The following is a 26012-nucleotide window of genomic DNA, read 5'->3' as shown; positions in this document are numbered from 1 at the left end:
ACACATACATATACACACATCATAAATCTATTTGTTAGATACATTTGTGTGTGTGTGTTTAAGGTGGTACAGAGATCGTCCAATCCGATGGTAAGGTACTTGCCTTATAATCATGTGGACTATATCCCATGGTTTGAAAAGCAGAGCATTGTGGTAATCCCAGTGGAGGAGGAACAGATCTCTGGGGCTCGCCAGCCAGCCAGCTTAGCCTACTCAGTGAGTTCCAGGCCAATGAGAGACCCTGTCTCAAACACAAAACAGCTGGACTGCTCAACCCCTGAGGAAATGTGTCATCTGCCCTCATGTGTACACACATGCAAATCACTCTATTTTAAAAATTAAGCACACCCCGCTGATGTTGGTGTGTACCTTTAATCCCAGCAAAGGAAGGCAATCTCTGTAAGCTCAAGTCCAGCCTGGTCTACAGAGCTCATTCTAGAATAGCCAGGGCTGCACAAAGCAACCTTGTCTCAAAAAAACAAACAGATACACAAATAAGAAATACATGTATAGTTGTCAGTATTGGGAGCCTCTTCTCCTGTGACAACTGCTCTCCCTTTGACTTCATTCCTTGAGTCTCTGGCTGCGGGTGTCCTGGTGTCCAATTTGACCCTCTTTGTGTTGGCCTCCCTCGGATGAGCAGCTTCTAGAAAGCTAATGTGAAGTGAGTGTTGCTCCCAGTAAGAGCGACCAGCTGAATAGAGTGCTGTGCAGGAGCAGAGGTGGCTGAGGGGGCATACAGGCTCTCCTGAGGTTGGTTCTGCATAAGTGCCTTGGTCTAGTAGGAGTCTGCAGTGTTAGATTAAGGATTTCCTCGCTGAGTGCGGGCTGTTTCTCCCCCAAAACTGCCCCTGACATTACAGCCAAGGAACTATCATTGTACTCACATCAGGCTGCTCCTCCACAGAGAAAGAACACTGTGGCACAGCTACTCAGCAGTTCCTGTATGGTTCAGAGTATGTTTACTGGGTTAAATGTTCGGGCCTAGGTTTAAAGAGAAAGCTGCCCACCAGAGCAGGGCCTTAGCAGAAAGAGTGTTGCCAAAGACCTGACTATAATCCATTTCATTCACTGTTGCAGTTTGCTGTGTGGGTGTTTCCACAATGTGGGAAACTGGCTTCATTGAAGAGTCGGAATATTTTGTAAGGATGTGAATACTCTCTGAGGTTATGAGGAGGAACAAAGCAACTAATGTTAGAAAACTGAAATGCTGTTGTTTTCCACCATTGTAGAACTCAATAGGAATATTCTAGACTTGACAGATCTATATCCTCAGCTTGCTCCGTAATGATTGCATACATGGCAACCTATGCCGAGATCTGCTCTGTTACAAATGCAGTCTCTGTTGACACAGTAGTTCTAAAATAAGGCAATGTATTAATGAAACCAACACTATCTACAGAAAAGAAAGCTCTTTGTCTTGAAAGAGCTACCTGGAGTTGGCTATATTAGCAAGAGCAAGGCTGTGGAGTAGGAGGATGGGCACCCTTTGAGGCAGCTGGGACTTACACTTTCCTACAGTGAAGAAGTGAGACCGCGCCAACCTTGACTGCAGTTCTTCAGTCTCAGCGCTTCTTGTAAGCCACAGTGGGAAATGCTTGGGCTTTGTGGATGCTCCCTTCTTAGCCAGTAGCATTTTGGCTAGCTTTGTTCCTGTGGGCAGCCTCCACGAAGTTTGTTCTTCACACCCTTCTTTTCACCATCCTTTCCCGATGGGTAATGCCTGCTTTATAGTATGCATGTAAGTGTCCTTACATTTCAGAACTGAATCACAGTGCAAAAGAAATTTCTTTGAGGTAGGACCCAGGTCATAGAAACTATGACACAGAAACTAGCTCACTGTCTAGCACATAAACATTAATTTCAATTCCTTAGTAGACTGTTCTCCATGTAGTAAAGTGAGGCATGAAGAGAAGTTTATCATTTGTCTAACTCACAGGAACTTTAAAGCAGACTATACCACAACCATTCTACCTCATGTCTCTGAAGGGGCTGTTTTTGGTGTTGTTGCTGTTGTTTTTCTTTATTTGAAATAGCTTTCACTTTCTTAGCACCAAACTGGCCTCTAACTCATTATGTGGCCCAAGGTGCTCTGAAACTCATGGCCCAGCCTCTCTAGTATTTCACAGTTGTTTATTGTTTGCTTGTTTATTTGTTTGTTTGTGTTTGTTTTTTGTTTTTTCGAGACAAGAGTTTTCTGTGTAGCCTTGGCTGTCCTGGACTCGCTTTGTAGGTCAGGCTGGCCTAGAACTCAAAGAGATCCACAGGCCTCTAACTACCTTACTGCTGGGATTACAGGCATGCTGTTTGTTTCTTTGAAGTAATGAACGTTGGAAAATCATCGCTGTACACAGAGAGACAGACAGGTATTTGTGGAAGAGATGCTATTAAAATTCACACGTGTACAGGTGTCAGGAGTCAAGTTTTGACTCCCAGTATACTGGCAGGCAGGACACAGCCAGGAAAGAATTGAATGAGATACTCAAGTCTGCCTCTGTCCTTGTGTAACTGCCCCAGGGTTCCAGAGGAAGATCTGTTGTAAGGCTTGTCAAAGCCTAGACCAATGAGGTACAAAGCAAGGATCAGGAAGGGCTGCCAGTGCTTACCTGAACTCACGTGGGGCTTGGAGAAGCTCTCCTGGCTTCTTTTAAGGCTGGTTCCAAAGCTCATTCCAACTATAGGAACATTTTAATAGAGTCTGTCCTTAGAATTAACACAACTGAGCCGGGTGCAGTGGCACATGCCTGTAATCCCAGCCCTCAGGAAGGCAGAGGCAGGTGGGTCTCCGTAGGCCAGCCTGGTCTACAAAGTGAGACCAAGACAGCCAGGGCTACACAAAGAAACCCTGTCTCAAAAACCAACCAACCAACCAACCAAAAAAAAAAGACAAACACAAAAAAACCCTAACAGAACTTAAATTAGTGACTCTTCCGAAAGGTAACTGCTAAGAAGAATGTGCCCCGTTAACTCACTCTTGAGTGTAAGGAGCCTCTAGCAGTAGCCCTGTTTGTTGGCGTCATCTCTACTTTCCAGTTGCACAGACTACCCTCAAGAAACACAGCCTGCACCACAGGAAGCACCTTCACCAGTAACAGATGGAAATTAACGGACTAATCGGGCTCTCTGGGGAACTGGAGCAGATAAGCAGAAAATATAAGTAACCAGGATTAATTTCACATATTATATATTATTCTTGTCCCCTTAATCAGTCCTTGAGTTGATCTCATTCTTTTCAGATTAGGGAGTTGGCTGAGCTCCCTGAGAATCGAGGACAGGGATCCATTTCACCCACACCCCGTGCCTTAACTCCTGTGAGAAAAGCTGGCCTCTTTTGGAGCCCACTGATGGGAGTGGCTGTCAGGAGTCCCCAGCACCACGGGGCCCAGCACAATAACTGGCTTGTTGGCTCCAGCTCTGAATGGGGAGCCCAGATATCTGGCTTTCCTGTCTGCCACCCACTACCTCTGTCCATTTGAGACTGCACGTCTCTGTTCTCTTGATCTTCTGTTTTCTTTGCCTTTCCGCTTATTTTATTTTATTCTTGCTATGTTGCCCAAGTTGGCCTTGAACTCCCTGGCTCAGGTGATCCTCTCACCTCCGCCTCTGTAGCACACGAGACTGCATTGAGACTAGCTTTCCTCTCTGTTTCTAGTCTCATGTTTTGTGAAACATCTAAACTAGACACCTATTCCCCTTCCAGGTCTGTAGCATTGATATTGATGCTTCGATTGGGAAATGTAAGCTGTATCAGACAGCTGCACTGAGTGGGAACCAGCATCCATTGTGCTGGTGAGGCTGAGATGCAGAGGGACATCTCTTTGTGTGGGTTTAGGGTACTTGAGTGCAAACTAAAATTGCTAGATTTAACGTAAACACAGAAGTTTAACTTCTGCTCTCATTTCTTCTTATTGATGCTTTTTTATTTTCCTAACCCCTCAGTTTTTTCTACTCGGGCTTCATTCATTACAAAAGCCATCTCTAAAAACAGTAATTTTCATCCTGGACTCCACACAGAAATTCCTTAAAGACCCTAAGAAGCCCTCATTCCTAGTCTACGCCCAGGACGATTTGTTTATTTAGTGTTTAGTGTTTTGCCTGCAAGTGTGGATGTGCACCATGTGTGTGTAGGGTGGAAAGTTACCATTAGCTTTTAACAATGTCCTCCGCTTTGATGATAGGGAAACTTCTAGATTCCTAAAAAGAATAGATTGTTTTTCCACCTGGACAGCGTCCAGCCTCTATAATGGTTTGGAAGCATTTGGTAGGAATATTGTGGCCCTGAAGTCACTGTGGCGTAGTCAGCTTGGCTTGCCCCCACAATGTAAGTTATAGGAAACCCTTCTTGAAAAATATAAACAGGAAGTAAGAGCAGAAATACTATTCACCCCATCATGGTTATTTGACTCACTAAAAGAATAGGCAAGTAAATGCATATTCCCAGGACCTGGACACAGTCCAGAATTCCAGATTTTTATTCCATTAGCTTGTTTAGTTTTGTTTCAGACGTGGTGTCATTAACCAGATTCCTCAGACTCGGCAACTTGCTTGAGAAAGGTTTTCCTTTACTCTGTACCATTCCGGGCTGCTTTGCCTGTACTCACCTAAGCCTTCCTTCCCTCAATGTGGTTATTAAAAAAATCCCAGCTATAAGTCCCAAATGTTAGAGTTTCAAGTTTTGAGTGAGTAGTATCATCAGAAGTCCTTGATAATTTAGATAGACTTTGCAGAATATCTGCCTTGTCCAAGTAGCTCCCCCGTTAATATTGTGGTTTTAGTCCATTTATGGTATCACTGTGTCGACCCACCCAGGACAAGGAGACCCCGGGCAATGAAAGGGTCCAGTGTGGATCCCTCACTGGTTCATCAAGCTTACTCAGTTTCAGTTCCCTCCTGTTTCCCTCTGGCTGGCCATGGTGAGTCTATTACTACAGTGGCTTCGATTAGCAACTTTCAGAAAATCAGGCAGTGTGCTGACGGAGACTTGAGACAAGATTCTCCTCAGATTGTTGGGATTTAGTTCTGCTTGTAACAAAGCGGAAAATACTCCAGGCTCTATCTCTCTGTTAGAGCCAGAGAAAAGGGCCTTTTGCAATGCTGGGTGTCAAACTCAAGAGTCCCTCACATGCTGTTTGAGTGTTCTATGGATGAGCTGCTCCCCCAGCCCAAGAGGAAAAGAGTCAGACCTTCATATGCTTGACGTCTGATATAGTTTATAGAAATATGAGGTGTACATAAACTGCAATGAGAACTCGCATTGCATTTTTATTATTTTGCTACTGGGTCACTTCTCACTAAAGAGGGTCAGCATTGGATCTACACGGTGTTCAGGTAGCCTGGTATATTATTATTATTACTATTATTATTTTGCTAGGCAAGAAAGATGTCCAGCTGGTAAGCTTTCACTCAGTTCTCCGGCTACTTGTTGGGTTTTGGAGCAGTGGCTTCACAGTGAAGAGCACACATGATTCTTACAGAGTCCCCAAGTTTGGTTTCCTGTTCCCATATCAGGTGGTTCACAACTGTCTGCACAACTCCCACTCCCCAACATGCAGAAGTACACATAATTTTTTAAGATCCTTCTTTAAAATTCAACACTTAGGTTGTCTGATAATATGTCAGGTCTCTGTGTGCTGTAAGGACAGATGCTCAGCTAGGACCGCCGAAGGCTCCAGTGTACCTGTACCCCAGTTTCATTTGTGCCAAGGTGGACATGTCCATCCTGCTACTTCCCATCCGATGTTAGGCACAGGGGACTTAAAAAAGAGTTACTACTGTGCGTTAGCAGTGATTAAATACTCTGCACAAACCAACTTGGGGAAGAGGGTTTATTTTGCCTCACCATTCCAGAGGGTTCATGTACATAGGGGCAAGGAAGGCACAGAAGTAGGAGCAGGAAATGACCGGCCACAGGATGCAGAGAACAGGTAGTGGAGCAAGGCTCTAAAACATCAAAGCCTGCCCTCAGCGACGTACTTCCTCCAGCCTCTACCTCCCAAACACACCCCATACCTTTCCCCAAACAGTCCACCAACTGGGGAGCGGGAGTTCAAATACACAGGCTGTGGGGGTCATTACAAATGATGCCAGGCTCCTTGCTTCTATCATAGACCTCCTGTTGTTCAGTGTCACCTGAATACAGTACAGGGCATCTTCCTCATTCTCCAAAATTACACTGCTGAGCTCTGTAACTGAAATTTTGACAGGTAATATGAAACATTTAAAGTATCAACGTCTTTCAATGATATTGAACTTTCCTCATGCGTAGTAAATGGTGGATAGGTGATACTCACACAGCTTGTTTTTTAGATACGTTATTTCTGGTAAAAACTCTATTCTGAAATACCATGCTTCAAGTGGTGCCGACAGTGTCCTGAATAGGAACATTCCTGTAATTCTTCACCAGGTGTATTTCACCAGATGTTTTGGGAGTCACCCAGGGTGTAGGTTGAAGACTTGGGGGGCAGCTCTTGACCCAGATCTTTCTCTCCCGAAGGGGCCCCCTGCCTTGGTCTCTGTATACCCACATCAGCAGTGCTGCCAGCTCGGGGAGTCTATGAAATTTTGATGTAGAAATTAGGTTGTTGCTTATCTTGTACCTTCCTGCTCATAGTATTGACAGTACCACTGAATTGCTGGAGGCAGATAGCATCTCGGCGATGGCTGGGCTACTTCAGCTTTCTGCTGCTGACAACATCAGAAGTGTTTTAACAGGGTTTTAATGGGCAGCCCCTGTAGATCCTTGGAGGGTTGCAAATAGCTGCCGTGAGAAACCCTCTCTGCTGCTCCGGGCTGACGTGCCCTCTTTTCTCATCCATCCAGCTGCGGCTTATTTAGATGGTCGCCTTCCTGGTGACAAGCACTTCTTATTTGGGCTGTGGAGGGCTAGCGCTTGAATTCCAGAGATGAGATTGTGTAATATATAAAAAAAGGAAAGGTCTTCCAAGGACGATTTCTTCCCATTCTGATGGGGGCAGGGAAAAAAGAGGGGTCACGTGGGGTACACACAGGGCAAGAAAGAGGGTTTAGTTAGAAATACATCTGTCCTTCCCAGAACCTTCAGAGGAAAATCCTAGTGTTATCACAGCTGAAGTCTCTGTATGTGTTGGAGTTACAGGAACCCATAGACTATCATTCTTAAAGCCCATTTTGTAGCTTACCAAGTTTCAGCATTTATTTAATGGCTGGGGGTCGCACAAAAGAAGAAAGCTATCTTTCCACACCTTAAGGTTTTTCTTTAACTTCATTTTATGGGCCTGTGGGATTTTTCTCTGATCTTAGGTACAACCCTGAGAGTTAAAGCACGGTGAATCCATACAGCTGTGCCTGCTTGGATTCTGTTATCTGGGTGACCGAGTCCCAGCCATATCAGATCATGGGATGAAAAGGGATAGATGGGCTCTGTCCCTAGAATCCTCCTTACTAAGACAGTGATGCAGTGAAACGAGGCGAAAGAAGAATGGCCATAGGCTGATTCCCAGCCAGCCGCGCCACGGTTCTCACACCTGCAGCCAGGAACAGCAGAGTAGCCACAACGAAACCACGGTGAAAACGGGAGAAAATGGAGGTAGGAACAGCAGAATCAGGGGTATAATAATATCTGGTCTAATCAGGTGGGGTCTCCTGAAGAAAAGGAGTGTGTGCTGTCTCAGAGGTGTGTGCACTCTGTGGAATCCAGGGTCTGGAGGTGCCTGTTAAGCAGTGCTCCCCCCCCCCCCCGCAGCCACCACTGTTTTTCTGCATTGCTCTCCTCCTGAGAGGCAGGCTGGCTGTTTTTCAAGGAGAGCTAAGAATACTCCCTTCTAGGGTCAGAAACAGACCCTTCACTTCCAGCTCTGCCTACTTAGAATTGGTTTATCATTATCACCCTCCGAAGCCTTTGCAAGCTGCCTGAGAAAAGTCTCCTATCAGGCACTTAGGCCATTTCACAGCCTCCTCTTTCCAAAGCATGCTGATAGTCTTGGGTTATCGTCTGCCCTGCAGAGATTTAAGATTCTTAACTGTTGTCACCAGCAGAGGCACGACTTTAGCTATTAAGAGATAAATCTGATTGTAGAGGTTGGAAGGAAAAGGAAGCCATCCTCCTCTGGGACGTGTTCTCAGCTTCTTGGGAAGCCTGCACCTGTCTGCACTTCGCTTTCTTAGATGCCCCTCCTGTGGCTGCCGGTACTGGGCACTTCTCTAACTGCTATTTCAGCTTTGATCATGGAAAAGATCCAGTGGGATGTGCCCAAGTGTGCCAGTCCTTTACAAGGTCTATGTAAAGAAAACGAGCCAGGTGCAGTGGTGCACACACTTTCCTTCCTTCCTTCCTTTTTTTTTTTTTTTTTTTTTTTAGATAGGGCTTCTCTGTGTAGCCCTGGCTATCCTGTTTGTAGAACAGACTGGAATTGAACTCAGAGATCCAGCTGCCTCCTCCTCCCAAGTGCTGGGATTAAAGGCGCGTGCCATCACACCCAGCTTGTGGTCCACACTTTTAATCTCCGAAGTTAGGAGGAAGGGGCAGGCAGATCTCTAAATTCAAGGCTAGCTTGAATTTCAATGAGTTTTAGGCCAGCCGGGGCTACATAGGGGGACCCTAATTTGGGATGCTGAGGCCACTGTGTGCATACAACGGATATTCATTAAATGTGAATTTTAGGGAAATTGCTAGCAGTTAGGCTGTTTCTGGCTCTCCTTTTCCAGCCTACCCACCAGAGTGATCAGCATCACTGAAGGAACTAAACTCCATCTCAGTGCATTTCCCTACTAAACTGGGGGGAGGGAGTTGTTAGAACAAGAACTACTTTATTAAAATTAAAATATGAACCTTTAAACCTACCTACCCACCGAAGTACGAGATCTTTACAAGTGTATAAATGACTTCCTCCTGGCTCATCCCTCTAGCTCATCCTGAACCTCAAAGGGCTTATCAGGTAGCCAAGGCTGCAGTGCCGTAATGACCTCAGTGGTCATGCGTGTTCAAAGGGCAGTGCTGCATAGCTCTCCCCTCCCCCTTCAGCTCTACCAATCTTCCCGTCCCCTTTCTGCCGTGTTCTCTAGTACTTGCAGGGGGTTCAAGCATTGCAATGTTGCTAATGGGATGACTGTTGAATTAATAAATGAGTGGGGTAGTGGTAACAGACGCATCAAGTAAAAAAGAAGTCGGCGGTACCCTGACTCCAGTACAGCAGACAAGAGACCTAGAGTGGGGATCCAGGGTGAAATGATGAAAACTAAGGACCTGGTGTGAACCTTTGAGAAAGAGAAAGACAGATGGGGGGAAGGAAGGAAGGAAAGAACGAACGAACGAACTGAAATTTCAGCCTCCTGCCTCATGTAAGGGTAATTTTGCATTTTTATTCCATGATCCAGTGTTCTTGAATGGGGAAAGCTGGGCACTCCGAGACTCCAGGCAGGATCCTCTGCCTGACGAACATTTGGTTTTGTTTGGCATTCTTTGTTTTGGTTTTGATCTTGGTGCCAGCCTTGAATTTTCACTGATCTCTTGTCTCTACCTCCCAGTTGCTGGGGTTACAGGTGTGGGCCTGGCTGAGTTTGGTTTTAAGGGTTACTTTAATCATGGCACTCCCCACCCCAGTAGATTTCCACCTGTCCGCTCCCTTTCCAAGGAGAGAGATTGCTGGTCACAGGGTTCTCTAGCTTTCCCTCAGTGGTGGTAACCCACCACCCAGCTGTTGCCAGGGTCCACCACCCTTCTTTTTACAACTGCATTTGGCAGCTGTGGAACACACTTCCTGCTAAGAATAAATTTCCTTAATATAGGACAGTGTGCAGAGCTTTTTAAAAATATAAATACTTAAACCTTGCATAGTTAGAAGCAATCTTTCATCAAGTTCTGAGAGTTTGCTGTCCAACCTCGTCACTCTCCAGTGTTCCCTGGGGTGCTCTGTGCCACCTCATGCCAGGCATTCTCCCATTTTATTCACCACTTGCGGGTGTCCAGGTAAAAGATGTCTTTCACCTTTCTGTGGGAATGTTCAGCCCTTCTTTCTGAAGCAACTGACAGGCAGACTGAGATAGGAAGGAAGAGTTCGAGGTTGGCATTGCCTGTTCTGCAGGGTAGGACCAGAGACAGAGGTAGGTGTGAAAAGTCAGAGTAGTGACTATACAGCTCTGAGGACTTTGAAGTGTTTGTTTTTATATATCTATGGGATCAGTCATGTTTGTTTGTTTATGAGACAGGGTCTCATTGTATAGCTCTGGCTGTCCTGAAACTCACTGTATAGACCATGCTGGTTTGGAACTCACAGAACGCTTGGCCTCTGCCTCCTGAGTGCTGGTATTAAAGTCCTGTGCCACCTGGCCAGGCTAAAGAATTTTAATCTTTTCTGCCCCTCCTTTGACCTTGGGCTTGTTGCTGGTCATCTGTGTGCTTCAGTTTATACTTTGTACTTCTGTATAAACCTAACACGTGAAATTGACTTTTAGGGTTTGGATTGAGGGAGTTTTGGGTGGTGGCATGGGGGTGAAGCAGGGTCATTCTGTGTTGTTCCTACATCCTGGGTCTTAGACAGAGCCGTTTCAAAAGCGTAGTAGCCACGTGTTTTTAGTGGCCACCAGAATTGATTAGTATAGACCCCATGTTCTATTCTCCTGCCTTTACTTTGATGAACACAAAGGGAAACACAGGGCTTGAACCTGAAGTCAATCCTAGCTTTGCTGGTAGCTGTAGTGACCATTTATAGATGTTTCTGACGTGGAAGAAGTTCACTGAAATAAAATTTGTTTGCTATCATTCACAAGAGATTTGTGGGCACTTCTGCAGTGAGAAACGCAGTGCTTATAGCACGTGTCTCCTTGCGGATATGCTGGCTCTGCTCAGCTTTTCTCTTTTTCATGGAGAATAAGACTCTCCTTTCTCCCTTTCCTGGCCGTGCTTGCCTTTGGATTTCCTTCTAATGACCTTGGAAGAACACAGATTACATGCTGAATATGTTACCTCTTTTCATTTAGCAAGTGACCTTCCGAATTGCCAGCACTGATCTCATTCCAGTCACTTCTAAAGTTTACCTTTTACACTTGTGTTGGTTTTAGCCAGTGGCTATTGTGTCAAAGGTCATGAACTGGTACACTTCCTCACAGAGATTCTCAGTATGGTGTCCAGGGTGCCACGATCTGTCTGTGTCTGCTTGTTTGATTCTGCGGGCGCTGATCTGTTCATAAAATCAAACGGGCCTTTATATTTAAAATAACAGCAAAGGGGGACAAAGGAGAAGTGAGAGGAACAGACCACGTCAGCTTCCTTGGCGTCTTGATTATTTTTAAGTCTTTCTGTAACTTGTGTCTTCATGGATGACATTTTACCAGCTTAGAGCATTTTACCAGCTTAGAGCATCTAATTGAAAACAGATTCCTAAATCCCTTTGGATCAAGAAGCCGCAGCAAGCTCAGGGCATCCTAGCCGTGTCATTCAGAAATGCTCAGGGGTCCTTGTGTTTGATGCACATGTCATTAGTTTACTCTCTCTTGGCGTCTTTTTTTTTTTTTTTACCTAAATTTTGCCTAAATTTGGTGCTGAAGAGAGTAATTATTTTTATTTTAGTAGAGGGAAAACAGGACTGAGAAGAAAGGACTTAGTTTTTAGCAACAGCTCAAAGAATTTATTACCCTTATTATTTTTTAAGATGACCTCACTATATAGCTGTTGCTAGCCTGGGATTTGCTTTATAGAGGAAACTGGCCTTGAACTCACAGAGGTCTGCCTGGCTCTGCCTCCCCAACTCTGGGATTAAAGGTGCATGCTACTCAACATTTTCCTTATATGTGAAATTATTCACACACACACACAAACAAGACAACCCATCTTGTTCTTAGCTTCAAGTGTGTTAGGTGACACAGGAAACAGGATCACTTTTTCTCTCTCACATGCCCCTCCTACTTTGATCCTCTGTGTTTAGGTGTAATGAGCAGCCCTAATTTGACTGCTTACCTCGGGTGTGTCTGTAGGTAAATCTAGAGAATTTAGGAAATACTAGTTCTTTGTTACCTGCTTTTCAAGTAAATCTAGCCAGTTCTACCACCAAAAGGAGCAATATTAGAAGAATTTAAACTATGCCAATAGTTTAGGGGTTTTATTTTCTTAGTTGGAGGAGAAATGTTCACATAATTTTAAAAAATATTTTAACCTGGAACAGGAGAAGTAGGTCACTAGTTAAGAAGACTTGTTGCTCTTGCGGAGGGCTGGGATTTAGTTACCAGCACCCAAATGACGGTTCAAAACCATCTGCAACTCCAGTTCCAGGGGGTCTGACTCCTTCACCCCTCTGAGGCATCAGGCTCGTGGTACATATACATGCATGCTGGTGAAATCCCAAGTTAAAAAGTATATTTTAAGCCTTTGTGCAGAGATCTCTCTCCTGTTCGCGCTTAGCTTCTCCCCTCCTTTCCCCTTCCTTTTCCGCCCTCCTTCTTCCTCCACCCCCCAGTCTGTATCTCTCTGTATCTCTCTCTCTGTCTCTGTCTGTCTTTCCTCCCCACCCCCGCCCCAGACCTTGACTCCTATTAGGAGGACCTGTGCTTTAACTGAACTGCTTTGGTGATAGGGGAATCTGTTTTGCTTTGAGATTCTCTTAAGCTCAGCCATACTGAAAAAGCCATGGAGACTGTAGGCATGCTGAAATCTCTAATAGACACTTCCTGTCCAGGAAGCCATGATTTATCATGTTTTGAGGCAGCTCCAGTCCAGATTAGTGGATCACTTTCTTACGCTTCTGAATTCTTCATTTAAGTAGCTCAAACAGTAGTGGGGAGGCCCTTACTGTGCCCCTTTTGGCCAGCCCCTGGCTCTGGAAACACAGCCTGCTATCAGTGTTCTAAAAATTAATGTTGATACTAACTTATCCTCACATATACACACATACAGGATTAAATTTTTATTGCCTTTGTTGTTGCTGCCCCATTTCACGGAGCAAAACCAGGTTTATAATGTTTTTAAGAATTGCCTCAGGTGGCAAAGCCGTTTTAACCCGGTCCCTCCTTCAGGTCCAGATCTGCAATGCAGACCCATACTAGGCATTTAAGAGGTGAGGAGGCCTTCATGGCTGGGGTTGTCTGTGCAGCGCGCTGTGGTTTCCATAGAGCCTAGGGGCTCTTTGCTCTCTGTAACTGTAGGGACTGAAGGCAGCATTTTAGAATTAGACACACTTCAACAAAAGGGTAATTTCCCTCAAAATTATTATCTGACAGAGCGGGGGATTATTTTACTTTTAGTTCTGCCACTCCTTGGATATTACATCGTTCCTAGCCCCTGGTACATGCTCCTAACTTCTGACAACCCAGGGCCAGTGTTCTTCTAAGCAGAGAAAGGCCTGAGGGTGCCTAGCATATGGGAAGCCTGGGGTTCCGTCCCCAACACGACATAAACCAGGCCCATGATGGCACAGACCTCTAACTTCAGAATTTGGAAGCAAGATGGAGAGTTTGACTGTAGAGCAAATTTGAGGCCAACCTGGGTGACATGAGACTCTGTCCCCAGAAAAGGGTCTGGGGACCAGAATGACAGGAGGTTCCTTCCAGTCCCGCTTCAGTCAGGGCTGGGTACTCACCTTCCTGCTTTATGCACATTTTGAACCCCAATGGTTCCCTCCTTCAGAAATGATGGCTATTATCATTATTATAGTACCTTCCTTATCGTTATTTGAGAATCAGGTATCTGCTTAACATATCACTACTGTAAGATGTGAGCCAGGAAAATTACTTTGCCTGCCTCAATTGGGAATTTTGTGGAATTTGCTTCAGTCTGACTGTGTTTCCAGATGGAGCCATGTGCCTCTGTTTGTTTCAGGCGTTAGGGAAGTCACTGCTTTGCAGTGGTCTGCAGCCCAGCCACCCTCCCTGGGGACTGAAGGGATCACTAACTGAGTAAGGGTGTGATAAACTTTGTCCCTACTTAAGAAGGCTCTAAAAATACCGTTTTCCCTACCCATCCATACTATCTGGCAGTGCTCCTGGGGGCCAGTGCATGGGGGTAGTGAAGAGTGGAGCTGATGGGATTGGTTCTGAATGCCTGAGTCTCTTTTTTGGGAGCCTCACACCTTTGAGCACCAGGGAAGAGTTCTGACCCCAAGCTTTCACAGGTTTCCTAGTAAAGTCTGAGTTTCCCAGATCCTTGTGTGGCTAATGGCTTTTGCAGAAATGAGTTTATAGCTGAGGCCACTACCAGCCCACCTCCTCTTAGGCCAGCATCCAGTTCTAAAACTGGACTTTAGTGTGGCCTCACATACTAGATAAATATCCCTACAGAGTGTGTCTGTGTCAACTTTATCTTCCCTGTCCAAACTGAATAAAGAGAGGCCCAAAGTGAGGGGCAGGCCCACCTGGTGCAGATCTGCAGCCTAAGTGCAGACTGAAGAAGGTTTCCTTAACCCTTTCCCCGTTCACGGAGGGACTCTGGCCAAGCCACAGCCATTGACTCCAGGGTTTTTTGTTTTGGCTTGGTTGTGTAACTTTAAAATGAAACGGTCGTGAAAGTGCTTTCATTTTTTTTTTTTAAAACCTGCATCCTCATCTTTTCTATAAAATAGAAAAAGCCGTGTTCTAATAAAATTGTATGCAGGAACCCCAGTATCTAAAACAGACACGAGGGGATGCTTTGGTTGATGGCGGCTGCTGGGAGAATCCCTTCTGGCTCTGCTGCTGGCTCTGGGTGCTTTCTTGCTCCAGTTTAGAAGAGCTTTCTTCCAGCGGTGGCATTCCACAATTCCAATTACTGTGCATCGAGGCTTAGTACTTTTGCTTTTTGTTCTCTGCCTCCTATCAGGGAGAGTGTGAACAAGTCTTGGAATTGTGCTGCAACTTAAGGTTGTAGTGGCTGTGAATCATCAAAGGACTAGCATGGGCCTAAGCATGTGGAAATCATGGAATTTTGCAGCAGAAACCCTCTCCACCATGTATAAAAGAGGAGATGGGTGCCCCAGAACTTGCTCAGCTGAGTTTTCAGCTCAGCTCCCTCCTTTGTTCTCTCAAGTCACAGCAGTGTGGAACCCTTTGGAATTTGGACCTAGAAGAAATTTTCCTGGTTCCCTGTGTCTCCCTCTCTGACTGGGAGCAGGGCTGACGTGTTCTGATTCCTCTCAGAAAAGGCCTCTCAGACTCTCATAAACTGCTATATAATACTACAATCTGAGCCTTCCAGGGAAGACTTCCAACGTGCTCTGTTTCTGTTGTCAGCTGAAACAGCAGCCAGCAGTTTTCCTTCCTAAGGAGGAAACGGCTTTCCTCCTCTGGGGAGCCCCGTGGCTGCCATGCAGGAGCTGCAGGGAGTGGGCCAATACCTCCATGTCCAGACCAGCCTTGCGCTCTCACTCACAGTTTCCTGCTTGAGTCATTTGTATCAACCGTGTTCCTGTGGCTGATGATTCTGGCTCATCCTGAGCTGTGTTGCTGGCCAGCCAACAGCTTTTGCATTGATTGTGAGAACCTCATATCTGACTCAAAACTTACCCGCAAAAGAGTGATATCGCAAGCTGTGTTTTCTAAGTCAGCCATGCTCTGTCTTGGGCACTTCTGACTTGTTGACTCTTCTAGGCTTTGTGAATGGCCGGGTGGAGGCTGGAGGACAGGAAGGTGCAGGGTTTCCTCAATCGCTCTCGGGTATTTATAGCCAATAGCTTGCAGACAGGCAGGCTGGCTGATCCCAAGTGAGTGTCTTTTGTCTGAAGTGTACAATTTTGAGAATTTGGCATTTTTGACAAATGAGTTAGCCACTTGAGCTGCTCGTGCTCGGATGTGATGGTTTGGCAGGTGGAGTTATTCTATTATGTTAAAATTTATTAACAAGGGCTTAATTTCATTCCAAACAGATTGTGTCAAGGCGCCCGCGCACAGCGGACTACAGTGAAATATGAGAGTCTTGAGCTTTTAGTGGCTGTGGAGTGTGAGACCCTGGCTCAGCCTACCTCTCTCTAAGCAGCCACAGCCACGAAACTTTCTTGACCTTTTCACCCTTCAACTTTGTTTGAACTTGGAAGACTTTTGAAGACAGAGAGAGAAAAATAGAAGGAGAGGGAGAGAAAGAGAGAGAGAGAGAGAGGTGGAGGGATTGGTCATTTGGGGAGGGCTGCAGAAGAGATCTGCAGACTGGGGTGGGTGCTGATTATACGTTAGCTAACAGCAATACCAGGAAAATAATCCTCCTCCGTGTGTGAGTCTCTGCTACTGGGAGCTGGGGTAATCAGCTCACATGACATCCTCAGAGGCTAATGCTAGCCTGTGCTGTTTGTGAGCATATTCAAACAAAGGCTGATTATCCAAACAAGAATTTGGACTGCAGCAGTCGGACCCGTTAAATTATGGTTAGTAAAACTTGGCGCCTTGTGAGCTTGGAATGTTCCAATTGCAGCTGGATCTTCGTTTGTCATTCGGCCTCACTAAACAATAAAACCAGAGATTTTTATCTCCCCAGGACTCCGTTTAACTCCTTGGAGCAGTGTGCCCACTATCGTAGTTTGGACTTCGGGCAGCTCCTGCATCGTACAGTGCCTGAGGTAGTGACCAGCAGCCTTTCACTGCTGCTCTGTGAGAAGGTGGGAGGGTGAGAGCTGGTGGTTCTTTTTCTTAGATCTTGTCTTGGAGGGAGAACAGTTGTTATTCATATAGTCCATTAACTGCTCTCATTAAGTGCTATCATAGAGAAGGCTTCATACTGGTTACTGTATTTTATGTAAGTGGTCACAATAGATGACATAAAAAAAAAAGAACAACTGTAAAAAAGCTTACAAAAACTGGGCAGTGGTGGTGCACATCTTTAATCTTTGCCCTTAAAAGACAAAGGCAGGCAGATATCTGTGTTCAAAGCCAGCCTAGTCTACATAGCAAGTTCTAGACCAGTGAGGGTGACATAGTGAGAGCTTCTCTTCAACAACAACAAAATGTCTAAAAAATAGTAAGAGTCATTTAGTGATGTGGTGATGAAGATAAGCATTTTGGGGAGCAGGGTTTGAGCCCATGTAGACTGAAGGTAAGACCAGCCTTCAAAGGTAGGACCAGAGGAGTTTTATGCAGAGAGAGCAAAGGAACTGAGTCAGGAAATACAAACAATGATGAGGGTGAGTAGTGAGAAGAGACTGAAAAGTGTAGTGAGAGTATGTATAGGGTTAGGGTGTCAGAAGAGAGCTGCCCTTGGTAAAGGAGGAAGTGAGCATTGAAAGTTACCTTTCTTTTTTTGACATCGCTGTCTTTAATAAATTAACGTATGTTGGAAACGTACCCTATGCCAGAACATTAATTCTCAAAATAATTCTCTGAGAGACTCAAAGAAACTTAGCGACTTTCCCAAGTCCTTCAGCGCATGAGTGGTATTTTAAACCGAGATTAACTTCAGATCCTGACTTTTCAGCACCAGCCTCTACCCCTTTAATCCTGCTGACTTTATGATCAAAGTGCAGAGTGGACTAGGTGTGCTTCCGTGCAGAGGCCTCTACGCAGAAGGGTGAGTGTGAGAGAATTTCCACGTGTGGATGATTGCCACGCTGGAGAAGACCTTGGCGTGATGATTGCTGCCCTGTACTGGGTTAGACGTGTGGGCTGCAGTGAGATTCTGGGGAAAGTGCTTCCACTTGGCTGACTCTCACAAGAAGGCAGTCTGTATCGTTACTTCTCACAGAGACTTTAAAGCAGTAAGAGCTGACTTGGGCAGGTTATCAGCCTTTATGGCATGGCCTTTTCTGGGAAATACATCTGGGGTCGTTAGTATATGGCTCTCTGCTTCCCAGTTTCCATAGCGTACCGTCACCATATTCTTGTCCTCTGTTGACCTTGCCACTGTCTTGTTTTCTTTCCTGTCCTCTTTGATATACTCTGTTATTGTAAGCCAGGCTGTGGCTTCTGGGAGGGGTGATTGGCAGGGTCAGTGAGAATTAAGCACTGAAACGTGTGTCCCAGAGGTGGAAGCCAGATTTCCTCTCAGAGCCCTGAGGCCAACCTCCTGTGATGGTTTTATGGGATAGAAATAGCAAAAATCAAATGGATATTGCAGGGTACAGAAAAGCAAGTAAAACATCCAGAAGCTTGGAAACCTAAGGTTTTACATTTTTATCGATAGATTTTTTTTTTCACAATTGAAGCAATCTAGCATACCTTCAAGCCAGTTTCTCCTCTGGGAAATAGACGTGGTAGGGGTACAGTTCTTTAAAGCTGGTTTTTGGTTTTGAAAAGTTGATAGTGCAAGCCACCAGAGAACTGATAGGCGTGGTTAACAGACACCACTATCTTTGATTTTCCGAGAGGACAGCTCCCTGCACGTGGAGTTTGGAGCTCAAGTCTTAGTTTCAATGGCAGGCCCATCAAAGACAAGCCAAGGAAGGCTTGGCTTTGAGCTGACTGTAGCTCTACAGATTTGGGTTTTTGGCTGGATTCAGTCCAAAAAGCTTTTTAATCGATGCTTCCTAGACCCTTGGAAAAGCTCCTCTTTAAAAGTGTAGGGAGCAGCTCTGGTGTCCTGCAGGGCTGATGGAATGCGGTGGTGTAAGGATGAGTTACCTTCATTACCTTCTCTGTGTTATCGGCGGCTCCAGGATTAACCTAAAGGACTTCATTACCTCTGGTGATCATGTTTCAGCGCGTCACTCAGGAGTAGCAGAGGATAACATGCAACTGTTAAGATCTAGATCATGCTAAAAGTATTAAACTTGGCTTTCAGAGATTAGCTTTTTCCTACTTAAAATTAAGAACTCAAAGATTTTAATCAAGATAATCCTAAATGTCTTAAGGTGCAACTTACTCTAGGGGTGATACACTTGGAACAGTAAAGACCAAAGGAGAAATTGTAGGTTAATGTTTACTCTTTTATTACTATTTTAATCAAATGGTTTTACAACTTGACCTTTTAAATGTGAATATGTTTCTTTAAGAGAACACTCAGGTGTGTGACACCATCACTGTTGTGTTGAAAATTCACAGCCCTAAATTTCGGGTTGCATCTTAAATATGTTTGGAAAATATGTTTTATTTGCGCGCAGTGTGAAGATCACATTCTCCTGGCATTTTGGGGTAGGTACCAATACCTTCTGGGTGTCTGGAAACTCTGACCGTACCAACAAAGCAATGTACATAGCAGGGAACACAGACATACAGACTGACAGACAGACAGACACACACACACACACACACACACGGCCCCTTTTGTGTGTAGTTTCTTATTTTTGCAATAATCCTGCTTGGTAGAATAATATTTTTGTTTCATGGATGATAAGGCTGAGCTATAAGAGGATACATAGTAGGGACAGACTTTGAAGCTGGAGTCTAGAGATTCGAATCCACAGGCTTTTCACTGCAGAAGGCGTTGAAAGGACCACACTTGAGCTGCTGTTCACTTAAGCTTATAGTGCTGTTGCCTCAGCACTCGGGAGCCTAAGGCAGGAGGGTCAGAGCTTGAGGCCAGCCTGAGCCTCGTGAACATCCTGCCTATAAGAAGGAAGAAAAAGTGAGGAGGAGGAGGAAGGTGTTTGGACTTGGGTTGGACAGGGTAGTTTGAGCTACTTAGGAGGTTGAGGCAAGAGGTCAGGAGCCTAGGACCAGCCTTGGTCTCAAAGTATGAAAGATAGATTTATTGGTTCTTATTATACATAACCTAAGAAGTTAAGTGTCATCTTATTTGCTACAATGTATTTACCTGTCATGGAGTCATTTATGTAAAGGGCCCGTTTCTTTAAAATTGGTTTTTAAATACACCAAAGTAGATTTTAACAAAACCTTCATCCTAAGAAAAGGAGCATTCTTAGAAAGTACCAGGGTCTGGTTCTGTTAAAATGATTTTGATGAAGTCAAAGGCAAAAATGGTTTAGGCGTTTGATTAGATTAGCATGCTGCTCCTAATGGGACTTTTCCGTTGTTGCGGCATGAAAAGATTATTACCATGAGATAGCAACTCCTTCCACTTCAGCTCACTCCCCAGGCCCGCTTCAAAAAGGTAGCCAGCAATTACAGTTCAGTTACAACAGCTCAGTCAGTGAACGGGCGAGCTCAGTGTTGGCTGCGACTAGCTATGACTACAGAAGTCAGTAAGGAGTTCTTTTGTTTTTTGTTTTCCATTCATGTGTAAGTTTTATGTGTTAGCTTAGCAGGTGTTAGGACCAGTGTATGACCCTGTGTGGTCACTAGGCATCCCCGTCTGTCTTTGGCTCTGTGGCCATCTACTTCTTGTTTCCTGCTACAATTTAAATTGCAGCATCAATAACAGCCAACTGTATTAATGAAGGAAGAAATGTAAGAGTCAATAACGCTTGCCAACCAGTGGAGGCACACGCCTCTAATCTCAGTACGGAAGCAGCAGAATCTCTGTGATTTTCAGGACAGCCAGGGCTACACAGACAAATTCTTTCTTGAAAAAAAAAAAAAAAAAGACAAACAAACAAGCCTAGTAATAGCTAGAGGTAAAACCAGTTTAAGATCTTTGCTTACTGGGATGGAGAGGTGGTTCAGAGGATAGGAGCACTGGCTGCTCTTCCTAAAGGTTCTGAGTTCAGTTCCCAGCAACCACATGTTGGCTCACAACCATCTATAATGAGATCCGGGGCCCTCTTCTGGCAAGCAGGCACACATGCAGGCTGAATACTGTATAAATAATAAATAAATAAAATATTTTAAAAAATTCTGTGCTTACACTTTTTTCCTGCAGGGAGTCTTGCTTCATCCACTATCTTCAATTAGCCTGGGTTTCTCCTCCAGTGGTTTGAATGAGACTGTCTCCCACTGCCTAGGCATTTGAGGCCTAGCTGGAGGAAATGTGTCATTGTGGGTGGACTTTGAGAGTTGAAAGCCCTGTCCCCTTTGGTATGCCTCATGCTTGTGGTTAAGCTTGTGATCTCTCAGCTTTCTTCTCCTGCCATCACGTCTGCCCTTGCTGCCATGCCTCCCCATCATGATGAGCTCCTTCGACTCGAACCATTATCCAAAATAAACTCTAGTTCTTAGCCTGCTTTTGGACATAGAACTTTATCACAGTAACAGAAAAGTAACTAATACACCTTCAAACCAAACATTTTTTTAAAATCCACTGATTTATTGAGACATTATTATCTTCATTTCTTTTTTCTTTTCTTTTTTTTCCCCCCTTCAAGGGCTGGGGTGGGGGCAGTTCTTTTTAGACAGGAACGTCATGCTCCACCATACCTGGTGAGTTGTACATTTTAATATATATGGGATTTTTTGAGTTTATCAATAATTGAACACCCAGTGATTCTTTGGTGTGCATAGAATTTATAATTTATTACAGATGAAAGCAGCCTGGGGTGGGGGAGTAGCCCAGTTGGTAGAATGTTTGCCTTGTGTGCATAGCCCTGGGTTTGGTTGGCAGCACCACGTAAAACCTGGTGCACACCTGTAAGTCTGGGTTTATGAATACAGGAGGTTCAGAAGTTCAAGGTCATTTTCGGCTACATAGTTTGAGGCCAGCCTGGAATATAGGAGACTCTGTCTATAATATTTTAAAATCAAATTTCCATATGAATCAGATCGATGTACTTTTTAATTTTTATAAAATAATTAAACCTTGGCTGAGGATGTGATACTAAAGGATGTCAACTAAAGGCAATATTTTTCAGAGTTCATCCATGTGTTGACTTTATAATAATCAATGCTGAGAATGCTATTTCATACAGAATGGCAGAATTATATTTAGGGCCTGTGATGGCTGTTCTTTGTTGTCAACTAGATTACATCTGGAATTAACTAAAGTTCAAATGGCTGGACACCACACCTGTGAGGGAAGTTTTTTTTAATGTATAATTTATTTTTATTTTATGGTAATTCATGTTTTGCCTGCATGTGTGTCTGTGTGAGGGTGTCAGAAGCCCTGGAACCGTTATTGACAGTGAGAGCTGCCATGTGGGTGCTGGGAATTGACTCCAGGTCCTCTGAGAACAGCTGCCTGTGATCTCAACTGCTGAGCCATAGCTCCAGTTCCTGGGATCTTTTCTTCTTATTAAATATTAGAATTGGGAAGACCCACTTCTAATCGCAATCTTTGAGGAGGAAGACACATTTACTGTGGACCGCACCTGCTGCCGGCTGCCTATATGAACGACATGGAAGCCGGAAGCCGGCTTTCTCCTTACCTGCTTGCTCTCATTCTTGCTAGCAGATCCATTCCTTCACTAGCATGAGGACCAGCTGAGACACCCAGCCTCGTGGCCTGAACAAATACTGGATTGTTGGATCTTCTGTTGATAAGATAGCCATAGTTGGGCTAGCTGGACCACAGCCTGTAAGCTATTCTCATAAATCTCATATATATATCACATACATTACATACATACATGTATACACACACATGGGGGGGAGATTCATTCTATAAGTTCTATTCCTCTAGAGAACCTCAAGAGTGTTTTTTAAAGATTAGCAGAAATTTTTTCCTAATCCGAAAACAAAAATTTTTTTAATAATTTTTTAAAATTCAACTCAGTTCAGTGACTTAAATTTTAAAATGAAACGTTCTAACATAAAACAATCCAAAGACAGATTAATTCATACTTGTATGTGAAAGAATAATAGTGGGAAAATACTACATTTTGTTTTCTGCAGTTAAACACTTATGTTCCCCCAAGAGTAGAACACTTCAGATATACAGTAAAATTGATGCATACCGTAACATGGTAGGCCGAAGTCTGAGCTGAGGGTTCCAGGCAGTGTTCCCTGGTGTCATGTTCACTGTTCAGAGGCAAACTCACATGAAATCTCACCACGTAACCCAGGTGAGTGCTGACAGGAAACAGCACTCAGATTTGTTATCTGGTTGATGTTGAATTAAACTTCAGTTCTTACACATTCAGGAGGCTTTTACTGTTGCCAAATATTTTACAATCCATATATTCGTTTACACGATCCCGCAGCTGTGAACCACAGTTCAAGAAGCAAGCTCTATACCATAAATCTGTCATAAGTTACTTTCTACTGTGTGTGTGTGAAAACATTTGCCGAAATAGTATTCTGTCCCAAGAGTTTTAAGTATTAATGTAACACTATTTAAGTATTTAAATATTAATGTAACACAATGTTACATTATTACTGTGCATGTGTGTGTGTGTTTTCAGTACTGAGAATTGAATCCAGGGCCTATGCTTACTAGCCAAGTATTCTACCACTGAGCTACATCCCCAGTCCTTACTCATCCTTTATAACCAAAATTTTGTGCCCTGGGATGTGGCTAATGCCTCTTAACCTTCCCTTTACTAGGGCCACAGTAATCACCATTCTTTCTTTCTGTAAGTGTTTATAGATTTTAGATTCAGTGTTCCATTAGATAAATGGAACCAGATAGAAGTTATCCATTTGTAACTAGCTTATTTCATTCTGTGAAACTTACATCAAGTTTGTACTAGCAACATTTCTTTCCTTTTTAGAGATGGATGTTTTTTATATACTGTATTTTCATTATCCATTTGTTTATAAATAGACATCCATTGTTTTTTATATACTGTATTTTCATTATCCATTTGTTTATAAATAGACATCCATTTTGTGTCTGTGTTCTGATGATTGTGACAAATGCAAAGGTAAAGACAGGAAGAGGGGTCTTTCGTCAAGAACCAGATTTTTATTTTTATTTTTTGATGGGTACCCTAAAGTGTAGCTGCTAGATTTTTAATTTATTTAAAAAAAGGTAAGATACCCCTATGCTGTTTTCAAAGTGACTGTACCAGTTTACATCCCCACTAGCAGTCTACAGTGAGTCTCTTTTCTATGCATACTTATCAACCTGGGAGATGGGGAGGGGACTAAAAATGAAGCAGGCTAAAGCCTCATGCAGGGCTGGAGTGATGGCTTACAGGTTAAGAACACTCACTGTTCTCCCAAAGGTCCTGAGTTCAATTCCCAGCAACCACATGGTGGCTTATAACCATCTATAGTAAGATCTGGTGTGCAGGCAGAATGTTGTATAAATAATAAATAAATCTTTAAAAAAAAAAGCCTCATGCAATTGCCAACTTTATTCAGAGCGTCAGATAATTTGTATCCTGTTAAAAAGGTCACACTGTATGCAATCACCAGGATATGAGTACCAACAACTGCAATAAACTCCTCTTCACTACACCTGGGAGGAGCAGGAATTATGTTACTTGAAGAAATTGAGCTCACAAGACTCTTGTTATCTTGGAGTTTTCTCATAAGCACTGAGAGTTCCCCTCCCATGAATCCATTCTTGGACTGTGTTCCCATTTTTTTCCTTATTTGGGTTTGGGGGGTTGTTTGTTTTTTGAGACACGGTTTCTCCATGTAGCCCTGGCTGTCCCTCTCTAGACCAGGCCCGTCTCAAACTCACAGAAATCTGCCCGCTTCTTCTGTCTCCCAAGTGCCGAGATTAGAGGCATGTGCCACCACTGATGGCTCCATTTTTTTTTTTTTTTTTTTTGGAAACTAAGTCCAGGGTGCCCTTGAACTCAGCATCTTCCTGCTTCAGTCTCCAGAGAAGTAGAATTACAGAATCCAACCAGTTGGAATGTGGTAGCACACACCTATAATCCCAGCACCTGTAAATGTAGTAAGAGCATGTCTTAAACAGCTGCAATCCAAAAGCTTTCAGGTCCTGTTTCACTCCCTTTGTTGTTGCTGCTGCTTTGTTATCCATGCTTTTGGAATCACATACGGCACCTCATTGCCAAGGTCAGTGCCCACAGCAGCTTCCCATTTTCTTTTAGAACTTTCGCCTTTCAGGCCCTGTGTAAAGTCTTATACTTTGAGGTGATTTTTTGTGCGTGGTACATACAAGTCTAAAGTTTTTTCATATTTGGCTGGAAACTCACTATGTAGACCAGGCAGGCCTCAGTCTCACAGACATTTGCTTACCACTGACTCCCAAGTGCTAGCAATAAAAGCATGTTCTACCAAATCTGGTGCAATTTCATTCTAACTGAGAAATTAATTTATAATCTTAACATCTTTTATCCCAAGTTATTTGTAGCAGATTCTCCCTAAACTTCACATTAGATAAGAAATTATTTTCCATGAAAATCTTCTGGGAGTAGAGGCCCAGACCCCAATTCAGAGTCTTGAATTCTAATTTCAGTTCAATTTGTTGCACAGACTTGGACTTCTACACAGTTGTATCTCAAGAAAATGCAGACTCGGCTCAGGGTGTAGCTCAGGGGTACAGTGTGTGCTTAACATGAGTAAGGTGCTAGGTTCAGTTTCCAGTACCACGAGCAAAATCCAGTATCTTAGGGATACTGTTGCTGTGACCAAGAGCAGCTTGAGGAAAGGGCTCACATTCCCATTGTAGTCTATTACTAAGGAAGAGAGAGCAGGAACCTGGAGGCAGGAGCTGATGCAGAGGCCAAGGAGAAGTGCTGCTTCCTGGCTTGCTCAGGGCTTGCTCAGCCTGCTTTCTTATAGAACCCAGGCCACTGCCCCACCCACAAAGGACTGGGCCTTCCCCCAGTGATCACTAATACAGGAGACGTCCTGCAGGCTTGATGTATTTTCTCAATTGAGGTTCTCTCTTGTAAAGTGACTGTAGCTAGTGTCAAGTTGACATAAAACTCCAGCACACACAACAACAAAATAGACATTCTTTCTGAAGATGGAAAAGCAAGTGCTCTAGAGTGAGTACCGTTGACATGACCTTCAGGGTTTTGCTTTACCTGAACGGATTCATCCACTGCCTGAAACTTCAAAAGTGAAAGGAGTAACTGCTCTCTGCTGTGTAGAGCTGGGAGATGATGTTTCCCATGCTTCCCCCAGAAAAGTGTGTTAAGGTAGGCAGGCAGGAAGGCAGATGGATGGATAGATAGATAGATAGATAGATAGATAGATGAAAATAAGACAAAAGGCCGGGGTCGGGGGACATCAATTAAATTATAATTAGGCTACATTTTTCCCCAACTAACATTTATTGTAAGAAAAATATAGAGGCAAATAGAAGGAAGCTGAAGCTATTTATGATCCCTTTGGCAATATTGTATTGTATGTAATTATTAACAAGATTTACTTTGCCACTCTTTTAAACAGTACTAACTAAAAGACAAAGAAATTGGTTTTCAATAGGTTAAGATAAAAAATAATACAGAAATCCATTCAGT

General features: G+C 43.9%; 1 protein-coding gene and 1 pseudogene across 7 annotated transcripts in view; one reads left to right on the top strand and one right to left on the bottom strand.

Annotated features, from left to right (window-relative positions):
- Bcas3 (BCAS3 microtubule associated cell migration factor) overlaps positions 1–26012 on the top strand; it is a 471233-nt gene that overhangs the window by 315279 nt on the left and 129942 nt on the right. The window lies entirely within an intron of this gene.
- LOC110561863 (NHP2-like protein 1) overlaps positions 24023–26012 on the bottom strand; it is a 51456-nt pseudogene continuing 49466 nt past the window's right edge.

Source organism: Meriones unguiculatus, chromosome 7 (assembly GCF_030254825.1).
Source record: "Meriones unguiculatus strain TT.TT164.6M chromosome 7, Bangor_MerUng_6.1, whole genome shotgun sequence".
NCBI classification, from domain to species: Eukaryota; Metazoa; Chordata; class Mammalia; order Rodentia; family Muridae; genus Meriones; species Meriones unguiculatus.
This window is presented reverse-complemented; position numbering and strand designations above follow the sequence as displayed.